The following is a 19,769-nucleotide window of genomic DNA, read 5'->3' as shown; positions in this document are numbered from 1 at the left end:
TTAATTTTCCAGAAAAGATCACAGGATTTAAAACATAAGTAATGGATTTGGCAGAAGCAATGGAATGTCTCTGTATTAAAATTTATGATTGGAAAATGTACATACATAAATTTTTATTATCCTTTATTACAATTCAGGGTTGCAGTGGCTAATCCTGCTACCTCAAAGATCCAGTGTCTGTCTTGAATCTCCCACTTGGCCATTGTCTGTGTGAAACAGACACATTCTCCTAGTCTCTGTGTAAGTGTTCCACTGGTTCCCATATTTCCCTCTCACACCATGAAGGTTAGCATGTTAGAATCATTAGTGATTGTAAACTTTACTGGAGTGTGTGAGTGTACAACTGTGACGGACTGACACACAGCCTTGCGCCTGATGCTGCCAACAAAAGGCCCCAATGACCCCAAACTGGGTAAAGAGCATTCCATGGACTTGTTATTCCCACTCCCTGGCTGACTGTTCCTTTCATTTCCATTTCCATTGCAGCTGAATTCATTTCTTTTTAATATACATGTGATTGAATTCAATCTAATGATATTCTTTTTATTTTGCAGCCTTAGTGATCTTTGGTTGACTGTTATGTTTTTAAATTCTGCCAATACAGCCAGTTTATCCAGATGTCTTTAGGGTTCTGCATTACCTAGCTTCATCCCGCTGAATCCATGTTTTATTAATATCACATCCAAATCAGGGCTTGCTTATTGTTATGTCAGATTATCACAGTGTTGTGGATTATTTTAATAAAGTATTTATTCAATGTTACAGAAAACTTTCCAAGACTTGGAAAACTGCTTTCCTATTTTATACCCTTTATAAAAGTAATCTTAGGTGCATCCTTTTTGTTTTCCCCATTAAATGTTCTTCAAGAGCCAGGAAAAACACACTTTATAAATGTTTACAAATAGTGAAAAATATTGGAAGAGACATACGTCGCTTTATTATGTGTGCTTAACAAGACCATCAAAGTCAACAATTTTTGTTGTGCTCAAAAATTATAAGCCAAGAGACTGGATCATCTGAAACAGAAATGGCAGAACAGTGAATTGTGAAATAAATTGGGTATGTGACAAACCTACCATGTTGTATTTTTAAAGAGAAGACTTAAGAGTGGAATGCTACTGTCTTTTTTGTGGGGTTGCCTTCGTTTCTGTGTTGTTAAGTTTTTCTGCATGTCTGCTGTTGCTTCATCTTTCTTCTGTGACCTGCTCATCTACAACCCTTAACTGCTCTTCTTGACTGTTTTGTTTAGAGCTTTGTGGACTATTTCAAAGTATACATATTTTGCACTCCAGTGTACTAGCTGGTTAGGTGGTGAGAAAAAATTTTGCTTCTATTGCATGTCTACTTACAAATAATTGCAACCTCAAATGATGAAGAGCAAACTGGTCCAAAATTGTCCATTTTAAGTAGGTTATTTGTTCACTCCAAATGTTGAACTACCTAAATTATGTTAAAGGGTGAGGAGCACAGAATACAGCACTTCAAACTGTTTTGTGTGTTATGGTGTTATCTTTAAGTTCTATACCATCCGATTGTTCAAAATTGAAATGAATAGACGTTATCTTGCATCAACAAAATTTGGAGTTCTACTGAGGGAAAAGATAAATATTATATCTGAGGTAAAGTACTTTGAAGCCTGCAATGTACTAGCTGATATCTTTCTACTTTTGGCTGTTCAGCATTGCCATATTTTCTAAGGGTTGTACAGCTTACATGTCTGGAATACATCTTAGTAGTTTGTATCTAAGAAGTAGCATACAAATCATATACAAAGGGCAGAGGTTAGGAGCACACGCTGAATTAGGGCATTGCTGCACCCACCACATGACAAACCAACTCAGGATCCCAGATTAGGACCTGAGTGCAGCCATGCAACGGGTGACACCTCAGCACCACACTAGTTCAGATGGAAAGGAACAGTGTGAGGTTTTTTATGCTGGCAATTCTGACCATCACCCAGCTTTGTCCTTGCAGGTTGGAAGGCCTACATGCAGGGCTGGGTGCAGACTAACATCATACCCCAGACAGAGCAATTGTAGGTTAAGGGCCATGCTGTTAACCAATTAAGTAGAGTCACTTTTGGCGTTCACAGGATTCGAGCTGGCAACCTTCAGATTGCCAGTGCAGATCCCCTAGCCTCAGAGCCACCACTCCGCCCCGTACAAAAGTATGGACTATACAGATTGTTAACATCATTAGAAGCCAGACTAATAAAAAGCTGGTCTGCTAGCTTTGCAATGTTAAGGAGACTCACAAGATACTAGCAAGTAATAACATAAAACAGACAGAATCGAAATATGTGGATTAAAAAAAAGAATTTAAAGTAATATAAACACAAATCATTGAAATATTATTAAATCAATTCAATTCAGTTCATTTTTACACTCTTCACTGAGTGCAGGTATGTCAATACATCGATCTTAATAACCTGCTTATCCAGGACTGGGTCACAGGGTAGCTGGAACCTATCTCAACAGTCATCAAGCACAGAGCAGGAGCATTACCTGGACACGGTGCCAGTCCATCCCTGGGGGGATACATACACACACACAACACTCATTCACCAATGTCTTTGGACTGTGGGAGGAAACTGGAGCACTTAAACCAAACCATGCGGACATGGGGAGAAAAAGCACACTCCATGAAGGGAGAACCTTTATTACCTTGCTGTGAGACAGCGGCACTACTACTACTGTGCCACCTCAATGCAAACACTTTGCAAGTTATTAATTATGTAATTACATTTTAAACAGAATAAGAGTGTAAAAAAATTAATAAAATGATTGAGTTATCACAATTTACACCCTTCATTATACTTCACTTACTTTACTTTACTTTACTTCATTACAATGTAATTTATTAAATATATGAAAGTATTTAGACATACTAAAAATAACTACAAGAAAAATGCTACTGAAAATGTTGTGAAAATATGTGTGCTCTCCCAGTGCATTATAAGATCACATCTGTTTAAACTGGTAGTTTAAAAGATTCCCAACTGATGCACTACATTGATCTGAAAGATTCCTTCTAAGGTCCCACAAGTTCTGGGAATGGCCCACGGCTGTGGCTGTCTGGCGCTATGCGGATGAATCCCTCTCTACAATTTTTTTTCCCCATTCGTTTGTCCCATCAAGTTCTTCTCCTCCTAGACCTTTCTTCTTTTTCCTTAATTTCGCTTTCTCTCTCCCAGAGGACACTTTTAATGACTGAGGCTTTTTAATAACTGAGATACTGCAGCTAAATTGCTTTTAGCCTCTTGTTAAAAATCTCTTGCCCTTGCCTTTCCTGCAATCTGAAAGTCTTCAGTTTTACAATCTTTCCCTTCTTGAACTTTTTGCATCCTGGATCAACAACTCTTCTGGCTCTACTATCCACCACTAGCCTCAAGCTGTTCAGTTAGTAAAGAGCTTGTTGGGGGCTTTTCCGTGAGACTGTTTCTCCTGTCCATCTTTCCTCTTTTTTTTGTGTTTGCTTTTCTTTCTTCTCCTTGCGCTGTTGCATGGCATGTGTGTGTGCCAGTTTACCCATCAACTCTTGTTTTTTTTTTTTTCTCTCTGTTATTGTCTTTCTGTATAATTAGCTGCCTCAGGTGGAGTGGGAAGGGTGCATGAATTGTTTTGTTTGTTTTTGTTCTTACATAGCCCAAAAATCAGTTATTATTGTTCGTTTATCAATAAAAAATTGATCACAAAAAATAAATTGGGCTGAAAAATACATGTATAAATATGACAACTCTGATAAGTATGGTCAGATTAAGGATATAAGACAGAATTACATAAAAATTGAGTGTTTAAAAGAGAAATTAAGCCAGCTTCTTACTTTAGTAGACTGAGAGTTATAGCTGATTTACGGAGGCCAGAACATTGGCTAATAGGGATTCAAGGTTTTGTTCTGTTCGTTTGTGATCTTTGGTTTTCTTTGAAAATGAATGAAAATCACTGTTGAATTCAGGGGCATAGGCATCGTCACCCTTGATGATAATAAGATAATAGATTCATACACATCTTTTCTGGTTTGTTTTAGTCTATCAAACACAAAAGCTGTTTAGGCTAATGTGTATTTATTGTTGTTTTACACCAAACTCCATACAGGTATGTTTAAATTTCTTCCAATTCCTCAGTGTTCACGTTTCTGAAGTCAGCACGTAGTCAACACATATCGAAGACATAGTGAACAAGGCACAATAGTGTCTCTGAAATCTCACAAGGCTGAAGACATTCAGCCTAAACCCCCAGGTCCTCAGGTCTTTTGACAACTGTATCATCACCAGGTTTAAATATGTTACTGTCTTCAATTTCAAAGCTTTGCAGCATCTAGTACAAATAGCCCAGGGCACTACTAGTGGTATGCTTCCCTCTCTCCATCAAATCTGTCCTGGATGATATTTGAAAAGAGCCCAGAAAATTAGCAAGCACTCTATCAAACTGCCATCCCTTAGTGGGTACTGCAGTATCAAATGCTGTACAAGCAGGCCCCAAGACAGTTTACTCCATAAGGCTGCTAATAATTCTGGCACTGTGCCTCCTTTTTTCTCAGGTATGTAGCGAGAATACATCATTGCATACTTTGATTATAATTGCACTATTGCATTCATATCCTCCCTTCACAACCTTATTTTTGGAAAAAAAAATTATAAGAACTGGCTAAGTTTACTAATGTTTAAAGTACTTATTCATGTCAGATTGAAGATCAAATTAGCATATAATAATATAACTAATCACATGGACATATTTCGAGAAATTTAGGATGTAAATGATGTTTTATATTCTACAGGAAAAAAAATTCTACTGGTAAAGTGTGAGTAGAAAGTCCTGAAGTTTGTTAATGTTTTATATATGTTAGTGCTAGGTGGTATGACCAAAATTCTATATCACAGTATTTTTCTAAATTATCCCGGTTTCATGGTATTCAATGGTATTTTTTTTCCCCATGCATGAGTGGATGTTAACCACATTTTCCACTGCAATTACTGCAGTAGACTGGCTATGAATAACCTATTCCACTGTCATGAGAATTGTACATTGTACAAAAAAACATTTTAATATGCACACAAGTATTAAAACAGGTTTGCATGGCCCCATAAAGTGATAGTTTTCAAGGGGGTGGCACTAATGAAGAGAAGGAATCACAAAAATATAGAACCTTTTTATTGAACAAAATTTGCAAACAACTTAAACTATAATTTTGATAGCATATTTTCAACAATCCAAAGAGGGGCATTTAGACTTAGTAAAATATTCAGAGGTGCTTGTCAAAAGTTGTATTGCACTGAAAATGTCTTAGAAAAGGAATAAACAGTAAATCATTTTTGTAAACCAACTACACTTTCCGTTAATGTTAACAATCTCTGTCCACTGATACATTAAAGTGACTTTTTAAACAACTTTAACATCATTAAACTGCATAATATTTAAACCAATAAATAATAACAATAAAATAAATAATAGTGCAACTTCCAGTAGTAATATTACTTCAAGGCTTCAAGCCCAGGTACATTACACAGTATTCACCAAATAAAAATAAAATAAAGTACAACAAGTGCAACTTGGTGATGACATCTTTACCGACTGAACCATCATTAAGGCAGATTGCATGGTCGGCTGGCTGCCTGGTTGTCTTTGTGAGACAGGTGCGGGGGTGACATTTGCAGTGAGAGGCAATATGGTTTGTACCTCGTGTCATCATAAGTGTTGGTCATCCCAGGCGAATGTTGCCATGGGTGCATCATCTACAGGAACGTGTTCAGCACCACGATCAGCTGATGCCGGTATCCCACTTTCATTTTCGACCTCCATCTCCAGATCACTTGCATCAAAATCGGAGTCCGACAAATCAGAATTCCATTCAGTGATAATATGAAAAAAGTCATCCACAAATTATTTTGCTTTGACCATTCACTTTGGTATCTCTCCACATGCCATTTTAGAAGCTGTTTGCTCTTCGCTACTCACGCACACGCAGGGAATCAAGGTCAAATCAACAAAGCTAACTTTCCTTCTAGCAAAAGCGTATAGAAAAGCGCTGTAACAACAACATCACTGATCTCTATCAATTGCTAGCTAGACTGAGACATCTCACGAAGTGGGAGTTTCCAGCAACGTACTGTACTGGATCACTTGACCCACAGAAACATTCACTTGCCGCGCCAACTTGCACTAATACTCCACAACATGTTTGCAGCTAAGGTGGTGCAGCAAATTGCCCGTGTTTGCCACCTCCGGCAACAACTTGAGCTCGACAGCATTTGCGGTGAATAGTTTTTTGGTCCACATCCGACCTTTTAAAACCAAAGTATCTCCAGACAACAGACACGGCTCCTTCTTTTAGCAAAAGTTCTTCTGTGTCATCATGTTCAACTTTATCGTCTGCTTCAGTTTCTGAATGTTCTCTGTCCATTTTCACCACTCAATACCTCCACTAATGCGTGTACTCCGTTGCATGCGTGTTTAGCGGTGCACCACTGATAAAAGGTCCCCCCTTAAATAGTTTACCGCTGTTCCACATTCCAAACATTGTTTAGGCTATTTAAACCGGTGTTGTGGTATAAGAAAAATCAATATCATAATGAAAATAAAAAATGGTTTTCGGTATGAACCGGTATACCTACCAGCACTAATGTATGTTATAGGCTGGTGTCTATTAATATGACTGTAACTGTGATATAATTGCAAGTAAAGGTTTGCTTAAAATTCAGATCTATTGTTATTGCTATCTGTATTTATATCTATTATGCATTTTGTTGTTAGTGTGTGTTGTATTGCATAGTTTTGGCTAATTTGTTCTGTATTGTTAAAAGTGCACTATTGTTTGGAGCTTTGCACATAAAAATTTCATTCACCATTTATGCATCAGCAAATGACAATAAATAAATAATCAATGTAATATAAGCAAGGTCATCTACTGACAAAATTGGTAGTCACGTCACTTGTGTTGGTTATAACTCATTTGAATGTCAATATTCTATCTTAACATAAAGTTTTGTGCCAGGTGGTTTTAAGACCTATGAAATTCCCAGCATATTTCTCTGATTCACACACTGCCTCAGGATTTAAGAAAAACAGAGTGATTATGCATTCTCAGAATGGACATTCATTTGTATTTTGGGTAACATGCTGAATAACTTACAAACCTCATGTTTTACTGGGAAAACAGCTCATAAAACCGATTTTCCATACCAACTGGAAACAGAATTGTAGTTTTTAGTCAAGTTTTGCAATTCTTTGTAGTACAAGCACAATGTTTAATGTTTTTAGTGAAGAAGTGTCCGAACTTCTTATGCATTATAACTTTGATAGTGTTATTTATTAGTTATTGGCATCCCTCTGCCACTGGGTTGTCTCACTATCCATCCATTTTTTAAGCCCACTTTTATGAGAGTATTTCAAACAATAAATGAACACATCCGCTCACTTTAGACAGTTTGTTTAACTTGTACATTATAGCATTATGTACTGTATGGTAACGTTTCAGGAAGTTGAAGGGTCTACTGCTAAATGTATAACTTTTAACAATGTAGGATGCCTTCAGGATGAAATTGTGGTTGATTTTTCCATTCCAGGGGCACAACATCATCTGGTGTATGGTCTTTGAGGATAATACCAAACCACACAGTGGCACTATCATTTTCAGAACTGTTCTGGTGTTTTCCATGGGAGATGCTGTGCCCAGACTTCACAACAAGTAATTTCAAGTAATGTCTCTTTGGTCCTGAATGTGGTTGATAAGCATTTGCACTGATCGTAATGTAGAAAATGCTCAAATGTCCTAGCAGCAGCACACTGATACTGATTACTTTGGGACATGGATTAGATGGTTTTGCAGTGGAAGAAATATTAGGATAGATTTAGAGAAGGAGCGAAAGAAAAGCTCTTGACTAAGTTCTTGTTTTGTTTATAAATGTACAAGCCTTGGAGCAAATGCATAACAGTTTAAAGTCATGTTGCTTTGGCTTTTCCTCGCACCATCAAACTAATAGCAGGAACAAAACAATTAATCTAAAACTCAAGAAAAGTGAAAGCATGTATCTGGAGAAAATACACGTGAATACAGAGAAGATTTATTTACCAGACTCTGCCAGTGACCAGATTAAGATTTGTACTCTTTACAAAATCTGTGAGCTTCCAGTGCTAACTACTGTGGCACTATACTGTACATTAGACGTTTTCACAGTCCAAGTTTCATTCTCCACGTACACAATACCATGCATCATTAATTTTGAGCTGCCTGGTTTTGCCTTGCAGGACTTTAAACTTTAACAAGCTTTTATGCAGTAAGCAGTTGTAGCAATGTCTGGACCGTGAGGCTATTATGTTTCAATGACTGTGCCACCGCCTAAGAACAACAGTGATGCCAGTTGCCAGGGCTAAATATTCTTTTCCTTCCTTAGTTCAGCTTGTTTGGTCATCTTTCTATTCAGTATTCACTGCCATAGATTGCACAATGGCCCTACTTCAGACTCAGGTTGGGGGTAAGCTGCCATATGTGCTGCAATAGGGATACTAATGTCAGGTTCTACTACCCTAGTCTTCAGGTGAAGGCGAGGTGCAGGCTGCAGGTCTTCAAATTTTTTTTGCAGGGCAGTTAAACCTTTCTTTTTGTTAGCATGGTTTTGTTTTTATACAAAATCACTGCATGTGACATTTGCTGCAAATAACCTGACAGACTAAAGTATGGCCGGTGATGAACTGGAGCAAGGTCAGGATTGTTTAACGCTGCTGAGATACAGTGGGATGCAAAAGTTTGGGCAACCTTGTTAATAGTCATTATTTTCCTGTATAAATCGTTGGTTGTTACGATAAAAAATGTCAGTTAAATATATCATATATACACACACAGTGATATTTGAGAAGTGAAATGAAGTTTATTGGATTTACAGAAAGTGTGCAGTAATTGTTCAAACAAAATCAGGCAGGTGCATAAATTTGGGCACCGTTGTCATTTTATTGATTCCAAAACTTTTAGAACTAATTATTGGAACTCAAATTGGCTTGGTAAGCTCAGTGACCCCTGACCTACATACACAGGTGAATCCTATAATGAAAAAGAGTATTTAAGGGGGTCAATTGTAAGTTTCCCTCCTCCTTTATTTTTCTCTGAAGAGTAGCAACATGGGGGTCACAAAACAACTCTCAAATAACCTGAAGACAAAGATTGTTCACCATCATGGTTTAGGGGAAGGATACAGAAAGCTGTCCCAGAGATTTAAGCTGTCTGTTTCCACAGTTAGGAACATATTAAAGAAATGGAAGACCACAGGCTCAGTTCAAGTTAAGGCTCAAAGTGGCAGACCAAGAAAGATTTCGGATAGACAGTGGCGACGAATAGTGAGAACAGTCAGAGTCAACCCACAGACCAGCACCAAAGACCTACAACATCGTCTTGCAGCAGATGGAGTCACTGTGCATCGTTCAACCATTCGGCGCACTTTACACAAGGAGATGCTGTATGCGAGAGTGAAGGGGCGTTATGCATGGAGGAAAAAAACACAGCATTCCAAGAAAAACACCTGCTACCTACAGTAAAATATGGTGGTGGTTCCATCATGCTGTGGGGCTGTGTGGCCAGTGCAGGGACTGGGAATCTTGTCAAAGTTGAGGGACGCATGGATTCCACTCAGTATCAGCAGATTCTGGAGACCAATGTCCAGGAATCAGTGACAAAGCTGAAGCTGCGCCGGGGCTGGATCTTTCAACAAGACAACGACCCAAAACACTGCTCAAAATCCACTAAGGCATTCATGCAGAGGAACAAGTACAACGTTCTGGAATGGCCATCTCAGTCCCCAGACCTGAATATAATTGAAAATCTGTGGTGTGAGTTGAAGAGAGCTGTCCATGATCGGAAGCCATCAAACCTGAATGAGCTAGAGATGTTTTGTAAAGAGGAATGGTCCAAAATACCTTCAACCACAATCCAGACTCTCATTGAAACCTACAGGAAGCGTTTAGAGGCTGTAATTTCTGCAAAAGGCGAATCTACTAAATATTGATTTCGTTTCTTTTTTGTGGTGCCCAAATTTATGCACCTGCCTGATTTTGTTTGAACAATTATTGCACACTTTCTGTAAATCCAATAAACTTCTTTTCACTTCTCAAATATCATTGTGTGTGTCTCCTATATGATATATTTAACTGACATTTTTTATCGTAACAACCATTTATACAGGAAAATAATGACTATTAACAAGGTTGCCCAAACTTTTGCATCCCACTGTAATTGTCAAAAGTGTGGCATAGAAAATTGATACATGTTTTTTTATTTTACTATTAAAAAAAAAAAAGCTAACTAAATTTACACAGGTATGAATACTCTGTAGATTATTTTATGGTCTGGTCATTACCAAAGGTTGTGAGGTCAGAGGTCAATAGAGTACCCATGAGTACTGGGTTTAAGGATGGGTCATGTTTTTTGTTGAATAGAGAATGATTATTAATGTTTTCTTTTTGTGGTAAATAATAACAGGCACTAATTTATACTGGACGTGATACACAGTATGTCAAGAATCTTGTGACCATAACAAAAAATTTCTCTCTCTACATAAACCTGTTCCTTAGCAATAAATATATTACAGGCCAATATTTGACTATGAGGATTAAAGTTAAAGAATAATATCTTTTTTTTAAAAATGTGGTTCAATATGCTCACAAGTATGTGCAAAAACGCAATATAACTATTGCTGTACAGCAAAATCTATTGGAATGATTACGCTCATATATATATTGTCACACATGCGTGTTTAGGAGACAACTAAAGGGCTTGAGTACATGTAATTCCATGCCGGACTAGGGGGTGGCGAAGTGCACTAATCCTCCCCCTCAATCTTTTGCAGACCATTCTAGGGAAATCCCGCCTGGCTCTGGGGCAGCCAACGACTTCACTTTCGGTTCCGGTCCTGACACCCGGAGGGATCTATGGGATTTGTAGTCCTGAAAGACATCCGTGTCATAGTCTTTGGGGGCTGCTGGAGGGCACTGCAGGGAGAAGAACTCCCTGTTTCATGGGGCTTTTGAGTTACCCTGAACTGCTTTTGCCATTCATTGTTATGGCACCAGAAGTACTCCTGGGTCCGACATAAAAGAAGCCGCTTAACCTCATCCATGTGAGTCAGAGTCAGGAGGCAGAGGCAAAACTCACCTGGAGAAGTAGAAGGAGTTATTGTGGATGTGAAAAAGGTATTTAACAATAAAAAACATTTATTTGCACCTAGGACTGTTTTAGTGTGGTTGTGTCCTGGGTTTGGGGACTTGGTGGCACCCCCTGGAGGGCTCTATATTATGTATTTGTGTGTGTGTATGTAAAAGTAGAGAAGAAAAAGACACGATGATTCCCAGAGAGTTTGTCATTCTTTTCGCTTGATGTCATTAAATTTGGGTGAACATTCATTCTTCTGTCTCTGAATCTGCTCTCTCCATTACTTGATTGTCGGAAATTAAAACAGGACATAATATATACAAGCACAAACCATGGATTGACAAACCAGTCCAATACAGAGTAAATTCATGCACTAACTTATATTAATCTGGTTTATAATCACAAAATGTATGCATCTAACACATCTTCAAGATGCGAGTATTTAGAGAACACTAATGCAAACAGTGAGAGGATATGCTAACTCTGCATAGACTGTGACCAGGCCGAAGCTGATGTCAGTTCAAATGGCTGTGTGATTCAACACTGTGATACCCAAATGAGTTAGTGCAGAGGGTCCAAAGTTGTCATAACTAAGGATGTCTGTACCTATGATATCCTGGAGTCAGAAAGAAGAGTGAGGGTAATTTTTGTAAAATGTAATTATGTATACTTTGCCATTTTGCCATTTTTATACTCCCACGCATAAATAAAGTGTCTTCTCGTTGATTTTGGCTTGAGTTCAAAGGAACAAGAACAAGAAGAATAGATTACAAAAGTAATCATCCTTTCATTTAATGTTGCCTTAAATGTCTGACACTTTTATGTATTCATTTAGCAGTGTACACATTGGTGCAGTATGTTTGTTCACTACTGTTGATTTAGGACAGAACAATTTGCTCTGCAATTATTGAAAATGAATTTATGGGCTTGGGTGTATAGGCTGACTGATGAGTTCTTTGCAGTACTAAGAAAAGTGCTACAAGCTTGTGCCAAAAAAGAAGAAAGATGGACCTGACCCCATATATTAATCATTTGTGCAGATGTTTGTTTTTTTGTTTCCAGTAGACACTTTACCAGGTCTTAAAGATAGTGTTCACTTTAATTTACCATTAGGTGAGTCAACTGTATTCATTTTCCGCTAGCAGGGTTATTTTTTTGTCACTTTCAAGTGTAGACTGACAGTTCACAAAAAAGATGACATATGTTAAAAGAGAAACATATTTGTTGGAAAGAAAGAAAATGAAATAAACAGGCAGAGAGAAGAGCAGTAGTGTTTACTAATGCATTACAAAAAATAAAGATTTTTCCCACTTTTTTGTAATGTCTAGAAACCTATTTTAAGAATTAATCATCATTTACTAATTAACAGTCTTACATTAAGGGTAGAATACTTAAGTATTAAGAAAACAACTTAAAAAGGAGCAGTTGAGTGCAGAGTTCTAGGACGCCAAATGAATTCCCCCTGGTGATTATTCAAAGCTAGATGTGATTTGGCCTCCAGCTTATAATATAGCAGGTTGCTGTCAAAAAACAAAATTTCTTTTAAACAAGTCTTCATTGTCATATGAACACTGGCAGGGAAATGATTTCCTCAAAAAATAAAAAAAAAGATATTACATAAGCCAGCTTTAAGGTTTTTTTTATCAAGTAAGGCACACATTCAGATTCAAGAAGACTTTTTTAAGTAAAAAAATAATCCATACAATTTGACAAACATTTCAACATGTATTTATTTATTACCTGATTCTCTTTTCTGTCTTTTAGCAGTATACTTTATGAACTCACAAAAACAGCTCCAGTTACCAGGCAAATGTATTGCAAATAACTGAATAAATTCCAGATTTAAGAAACATCTTTATTTAGCAACTGCAATGGAGGACTGTTTTCTGACTTGTGCCCAGTGCTACTGGGTTAGATTGTGCTCCCCATTGACTCTGAACTTGTTTAAAGTGGTCTGAGAATATTCTGGTTTGTTTATTCATTTGAACAATATACTTGTTGTAGCATGCGGCCGGGGCCCTTGCCCGGCAAAGATGCCTCCACGCTGGAAAGACTAGGGGAGCAAGTGTGGCCAGTACCTCCACTGGGATGCTAGATGGCACCCCCTCTGGGCTGCTGCGGTGCCTCGGACTCCCGCAGGGCTTCATGGGAGTTGGAGTTTGGTGCATCCCTGTTGGGATCCACAGGTGCCACCAGGGGTTGCTGCAGCTGGAGTTGCTGAGCCCTTATGGACAGTCCTTCCACCACACCCGGAAGTGCTGCTGGAAATTAAGTCATTAAGCACTTACGAGCACTTCCGGGTGCATTATAAAAGGAGCCAGCTGTCACTACTAGCAGTCAGAGTCGGGGGGAGGAGGACTAAGCTTGTCGGAGAGGAGTGGAGGAGCAAAAGAGAAAAAGTATTGTGGTGATTTTGCCATTGTGCTTCGGAACTGTGTTCTGCCTGTGGGAACGGGGAAGGCGTTGCTCACATGCGAAGAAAAATAAAAAATTTCTTTGTTTTATAAGTGTGCCTCATTATAAAAAGTAAGTAAATACTGATTTGGTTATAATTATACATATAAAATGTCAATACACATGTACAATATTATGACACACAATAATCAGTATTAACCAAAAACTGACAGGCAACAACTTTGACTCTTAAGGTCAAGCTGTTAAGTTCATTTGTCTCACAGCTTGTGAAAAAGTGTTAAAAAGTGCATAGACTTGTGCAAAAGTGCATAAATTATGAGCATAAAGTAGATTTAAAATAGATGTATGACCATTTTGCTGATTGTATAAACAGACAGTGAAGCCTTTGGCTATACTGAGATAAGAAGCAATATGCTATGTAGCATGAATGTAAAATTATTAAACATTAAATAGTCAAATGGGTGGGATTTCCAAGTACACAGGGTCAGTAATTCTTAAAAAACTGTTTTTTATCCAAAAAAGTCCAAAAACCTACAGCTGCACATTTGAAAAAGATTTAAAGAAAGTGGCCCATAGAGGCTTGTATTAACTCTGCAGAGACATTGGTCACATTAAGTCAAGATTATGGCACAATAATGGTTCATTATCAAGGATCATAGTTGCCGTCTACTTCTGTCACCAAAAAACTATAAAGTGTGGTTATAGTGACCATAGAAATACCACTGGTGAAGTGGAACAACATTGTTTGTTCTCATGATTCCAAATTCCTGCTAAATTATAGTGATGGTCAGACCAGGATATACTAATGTATTGAATAAGATTTGAAATTTGAAACCCATGATTTCCGTATCCATGATGCACAAGTAGGGAAGGTGGTTTGTAAAAATGCCAGAAATATTTTGGAAAGAAGGTCAGTATAAGTAAAGTACAGTACAATGACAGAGCCCTTCTGCGATAATTCACAATAAAAAATGAGCTCTACCAATACATTCAATACATATGAAGAGCGAAAAGCAAAAAAAAAGAAAACACAACTGACATAAGTAAATGCTCAAGTCTAGACTGTGTAATATGCACAGCACATTTCTCAGATCATCTTTCTTCTCGGATTCCAATTCAAGCATCAAGGCCTTGTTACTGTAAATGCAGTCTATGAGAATAGCCTTGGTCATTTATCTAATGAGAATACATTTCCATGGATTTATCCGAGTTTATCACCCAATCCTTGTTCACCTGGGGTAGCTTTTTTGACACTAAAACAGCGTGTGTGTGTGAGTGGATCCTGATGTTGGCTGGTATGATTCCACAGGAACATTGAGCACAGGACACGAACAAATCCAGGACAGGTTATCAACATCATCTTTCTGGACTTGTATTCCAGCAGATGGCTGAATGAATGAATGTCCAAAATGTATTATTCTACATCACCTATCTACCAATGCATCCGAAACACTCCCTTGTCAGACAAGAATAAAGAGATCATCTCTGTGCACAACATGTTGATGTGTTTCATGTTGTCAAAATTGTTGTTAATGAGGCAGTCTTTACATTAGATTCTCTTGGTGACTTCTGACACCTTTAATTTTTAACTGCTGTCCTCTATGACACTATTTGCATACGGTGGAAAGATATCAGTTTTATGCTGGTGTCACTCATCAGTGGCATTAGTAATGCCTCAACTCACCAATCACAGAGATAGCATAATGGCTTCTGTACAGACACAAATTCCACGCTCATTGTCTTTTTTATTATAGCAGAAAATTATAACTTGGAATCCATCCATCCATTTTCTAAACCCACTTTATCCTCAACAGTGTCTTGGGGGAGCTTGAGCCTATCCCAGCAAGCACAGGGTTCAAGGCAGGAACAATCCCTGGAAAGGACGCCAATCCACCATAGGATGAACTTAGCATCACCAGTCCACCTACCCTGCATGCCTTTGGACTGTGGGTGGAAACTGAAGTACCCAGAAGAAATCTACACGGACATGTGGAGAACATGCAAACTATAAGCCTTTCATAAGTTTCAAAGGCTCTTACTGACAATTACATTAAGTTTATGCAAAGAGTCAATATTTGCAATGTTGGCCCTTCTTTTTCAAGACCTCTGCAATGTGCCTTGCCATGCTGTTAGTCAACTTCTGAGTCAAATCCTGACTGATGGCAGCCCATTCTTGCATAATCCAATGCTTGGAGTGTGTCAAAATTTGCAGGTTTTTGTTTGTCCACCCACCTCTTGAGGTGACCACAAGTTCTCAATGGGGTTAAGGTCCGGGGCGTTTCCGAGCCAAGGACCCAAAATTTCGATTGTAAATAAAAGCCTTTGATACTTATAAAATGCTTGTAATTATACTTCAGTATATCATAGAAACGTCTGACAAAGAGATTCAAAAACACTGAAGTAGCAAACTTTGTGAAAACCAATACTTGTGTCATTCTCAAAACATTTGGCCATGACTGTACATGCCTGGAGAGCCTTACTATGAGCCAGCAGCATAACCACCTCACCACTGTGCTGCCCTACCTTGGGATCATGTTTTCTAAAGGCACATGGCATTGCTCCATGTATTTGTGTACAGTACTTTGTGTTCTGTCCATTTTCTCCCATTTTTGTGTCATATCTGCTGACTTAGCTAAATCCATATTTCATGAGCCCAGAATTGTAGAAGCATTTTGGGTACCCTTTTTGCTGAAAGCATCATGTCTTTCTAACTTCTCAATAAAAATGGCCTCATCCAAGGTTTTCTTCTTACCGGTCCGTCCATCCAGTCAGCCATTAATTTCCGTAACCCACTTATCCTGTGCAGAATTACAGGGAAGCTGCATTTATTTCTTGTGGCTTTCAAAATAAAGAAGTTCAAGCCAGGTAGACATGGCAGCTGGAAATGGTATTTTATTCAGCTTAGAGTAGAAATGATTACTCCTTCCCTGCATTGAAACACTGAATTGTAAAATGAATGATTTTCACTTTATCCATTCTGCATTGTTTGGATGCAAATTTTCATATGGTTTAGGGTTACAAAATATTTCATAAAGCATAACCTCACTGAATGGTGTGGTCTACACAAGGTCTGAGGAGGGTGTCTTGCCCAAAGACAAATTTAAGATTTGGTAATCATATGCACAGTGACCTCGGGGGAAAAAAATCACATGAAAAGTTGCACCAGTATATATCAGAAGTATGATAGAGGCATTGGCTTGTGACTTGAAGTCTTGCTTCATGTTTAAAATGAAAGTGCAAAACGTCTTTAAAACCTGGCAGGATCTAATCAATAACATTTTAAAATAAACATTTAAATTGAGGAAGCGGATTGTCTTCCTTTTTTATTTTATTTATTTATTTATTTTATTTATTTACTTACTTATTTTTCTTAGTATTAAAATTTTACTCTGTTGGCCTAGCTCTCTTTCTCATGGATGGGGGTTGATTTGATTTGAACTTAGTTTTGTAAAATTTAACTTGCTTGTATGGAATGTTATTTGCTTTTAATAAATTCAATAAAATGTATGAAAACACTGAAGGGAAATCTGAAAAAAGAAGCAGAACGTTTCAGATTAGATTCAGTTTGTGCTTCTGGTAGGTTTTGTGGGTCGCGTTGACATCTGTCGTGTCTAGATATTTCTTATCTTTGGGCCTATATGCACTTATTTCTTGCAATCTTATAAGCATGCGGAAGGGGGTTTGAGAGGAACTTGAAGTGCAGGCATCGAGGGGCACATTGAGACAAGTACTGTACAAAGTCTTATCACAAAAAAAAGCCAAAAAGTCTGCTTTTGGACATGATCCACTGTTCATTTGTAATATGCTTTGTAATGTGTATAGGCAAGCGTGATTGTGAAAATGTGTGCCACTAAAAATTTGGCCCCTGGCTTAAAAGTAGTTTATCACATTGTGAACTGCCATTTACAAATTGGCCACTTTGTTATTTTGAGTGGTCCTTTCAATTGACTAGTCTGCCCTGGGTGGTTTCCTGCCTTGGATCCAGTGTTGCTGGGACAGGCTCTACCCCTACAACCCTGAATTGGATTAAGCAGTTTAGAGATTTTGAAGTAACCTCTCAGCCATTATGCAAGATTAGTCTTCATAGTTTTAGGAAGCAACAATAAGTTGTGATTAAAACAGAACAGGTTTAAGCCTGCTTTTGACTGCAGTACCCCAAAGAAGCACCTATAGCCTGCCTCTGAAACTTTTGAAGTGCTTTGATAAAATGAAAAATTGCATCTAAAACCTGAAAGGAATATTGCATTGATTCCAAACAGAGGCCCAACACTTTCTAAAAAGGCTATCTGCAACACTCCACTTTATTTTAGACTTGACACATCGTTACATGCATGTAAAACATTTTACTTGCTGCACCTTAATGTATGCTGCTGTGTTGCTTGGTTAGACACAAAGTTTTCAAAACTTGCATGCATAAAGAGGATCACTGGGGCAGGAGCTGTTTGTGAAGTTGGTTTTGCTCCTTGCACACTCATTCAAATATTCACAGTTTAGAGTCACAGGTTAACCCAAACTTGTATGTCTTTGGAGGCAAATTGGAGATCCAAGTTAAAGCCAACACACAGTGGAGAGCATCCAGGCGGCTAACTTATGTTTCGATGGTGTGATTTGACCACAGGATTCTGGGAAATGTAAGGCAACAGGTCAACCCTGTACCACATAAAATGAAGATTATTTACTTTGAAACGGGGTTTGCCTGGGGCTGGCAGTGGTTAGCTCTACAGTTCTGAATCTCTAAGGAAGATGGGTTCAAATCTTAACTCAATCGCTATCAGTGAGTTGTTTGCCCATGTGTTCATGTGCATTTGTTTGGGAAAATGGGATTTCCCATCGAAGATGTGTGTTAGACTAAAATCTAAACCTCAACCAGCCTGGTGTCGTTGAGCGCTGATTCCTGATGCTGCTTGGGATAGCTTGAAAATCTGTGACTATACAATAGTAAAAGCGGGTTCAAAAACTATATGAGTTGGTTTACTTGGTTAAAAGGTCACATATGTTAGATAGATAGATAGATAGATAGATAGATAGATAGATAGATAGATACTTTATTAATCCCAAGGGGAAATTCACATAATCCAGCAGCAGTATACTGATACAAAGAAACAATATTAAATAGTAATAAAAATGAAAAGAATTAAAATAAAATTAATGTTCGCATTTACTCCCCCGGGTGGAATTGAAGAGTCACATAGTGTGGGGGAGGAACGATCTCCTCAGTCTGTCAGTGGAGCAAGACAGTGACAAAAGTCTGTCACTGAAGCTACTCCTCTGTCTGGAGATGACACTGTTAAGTGGATGCAGTGGATTCTTTATGATTGACAGGAGTTTGCTTAGTGCCCGTCGCTCTGCCACAGATGTTAAACTGTCCAACTTTACTCCTACAATGGAGCCTGCCTTCTTAACAAGTTTGTCCAGGCGTGAGGCGTTTTTCATCTTTATGCTGCCACCCCAGCACACCACCGCGTAGAAGAGGGCACTCGCCACAACTGTCTGGTAGAACATCTGCAGCATCTTACTGCAGATGTTGAAGGATGCCAACCTTCTCAGAAAGTAAAGTCTGCTCTGAGCTTTCTTACATAGAGCATCAGTATTGGCAGTCCAGTCCAATTTGTCATCCAAATTGAGTTACTGCTCACTGTGAATGATTTTATATAAACTTAAACTAATGGGAGTGTATAGCACCTGTACATCACTTGATGCTCTGTAAATTAGACTGATTGGTTCCACTGCTATTGTAAAATACCATCCCAATTTAAGGTACTAATAATATATTATGGATTTTGGGATTGTACTGCTAAAGTGAAGTAGCTCTGACACTTACGACATATTCCTAAATTCTTGAACTTTTCTTTTTATGTTAATAAATTCCAGCAACACTGTTTGGATTAAGCCATTTATTTGACACAGTGACAAAGTTCTTGCATCAAAACACCAGCCATATTTTTTACAAATGGGTCATTTATTTTCAAATGTGGAAACCATTCTGATTTGATAAAAAAAAGATGTTACGGTTAGAATATAATAAAGTACTAACCTTTGCAGGGAATCCAGCTATTAAATCATACTAGTTAAAGAGAAAGGCCACTAAAGTAGGCAAGTGTTAATCTGAAATGCTGTTGTTGTTAAGGAAATCAAGGCTGTACTCTAAGACCTTTTTGGAATAAAAAGAGTTTAATTTAAGTCTCAGGGTTGTGCCTTACTCATTTCTGGAAACAAGACAA

Source organism: Polypterus senegalus, chromosome 8 (assembly GCF_016835505.1).
Source record: "Polypterus senegalus isolate Bchr_013 chromosome 8, ASM1683550v1, whole genome shotgun sequence".
NCBI lineage: Eukaryota > Metazoa > Chordata > Cladistia > Polypteriformes > Polypteridae > Polypterus > Polypterus senegalus.
The sequence above is the reverse complement of the archived record's forward strand: the minus strand, read 5'-3'. Positions refer to the sequence as shown.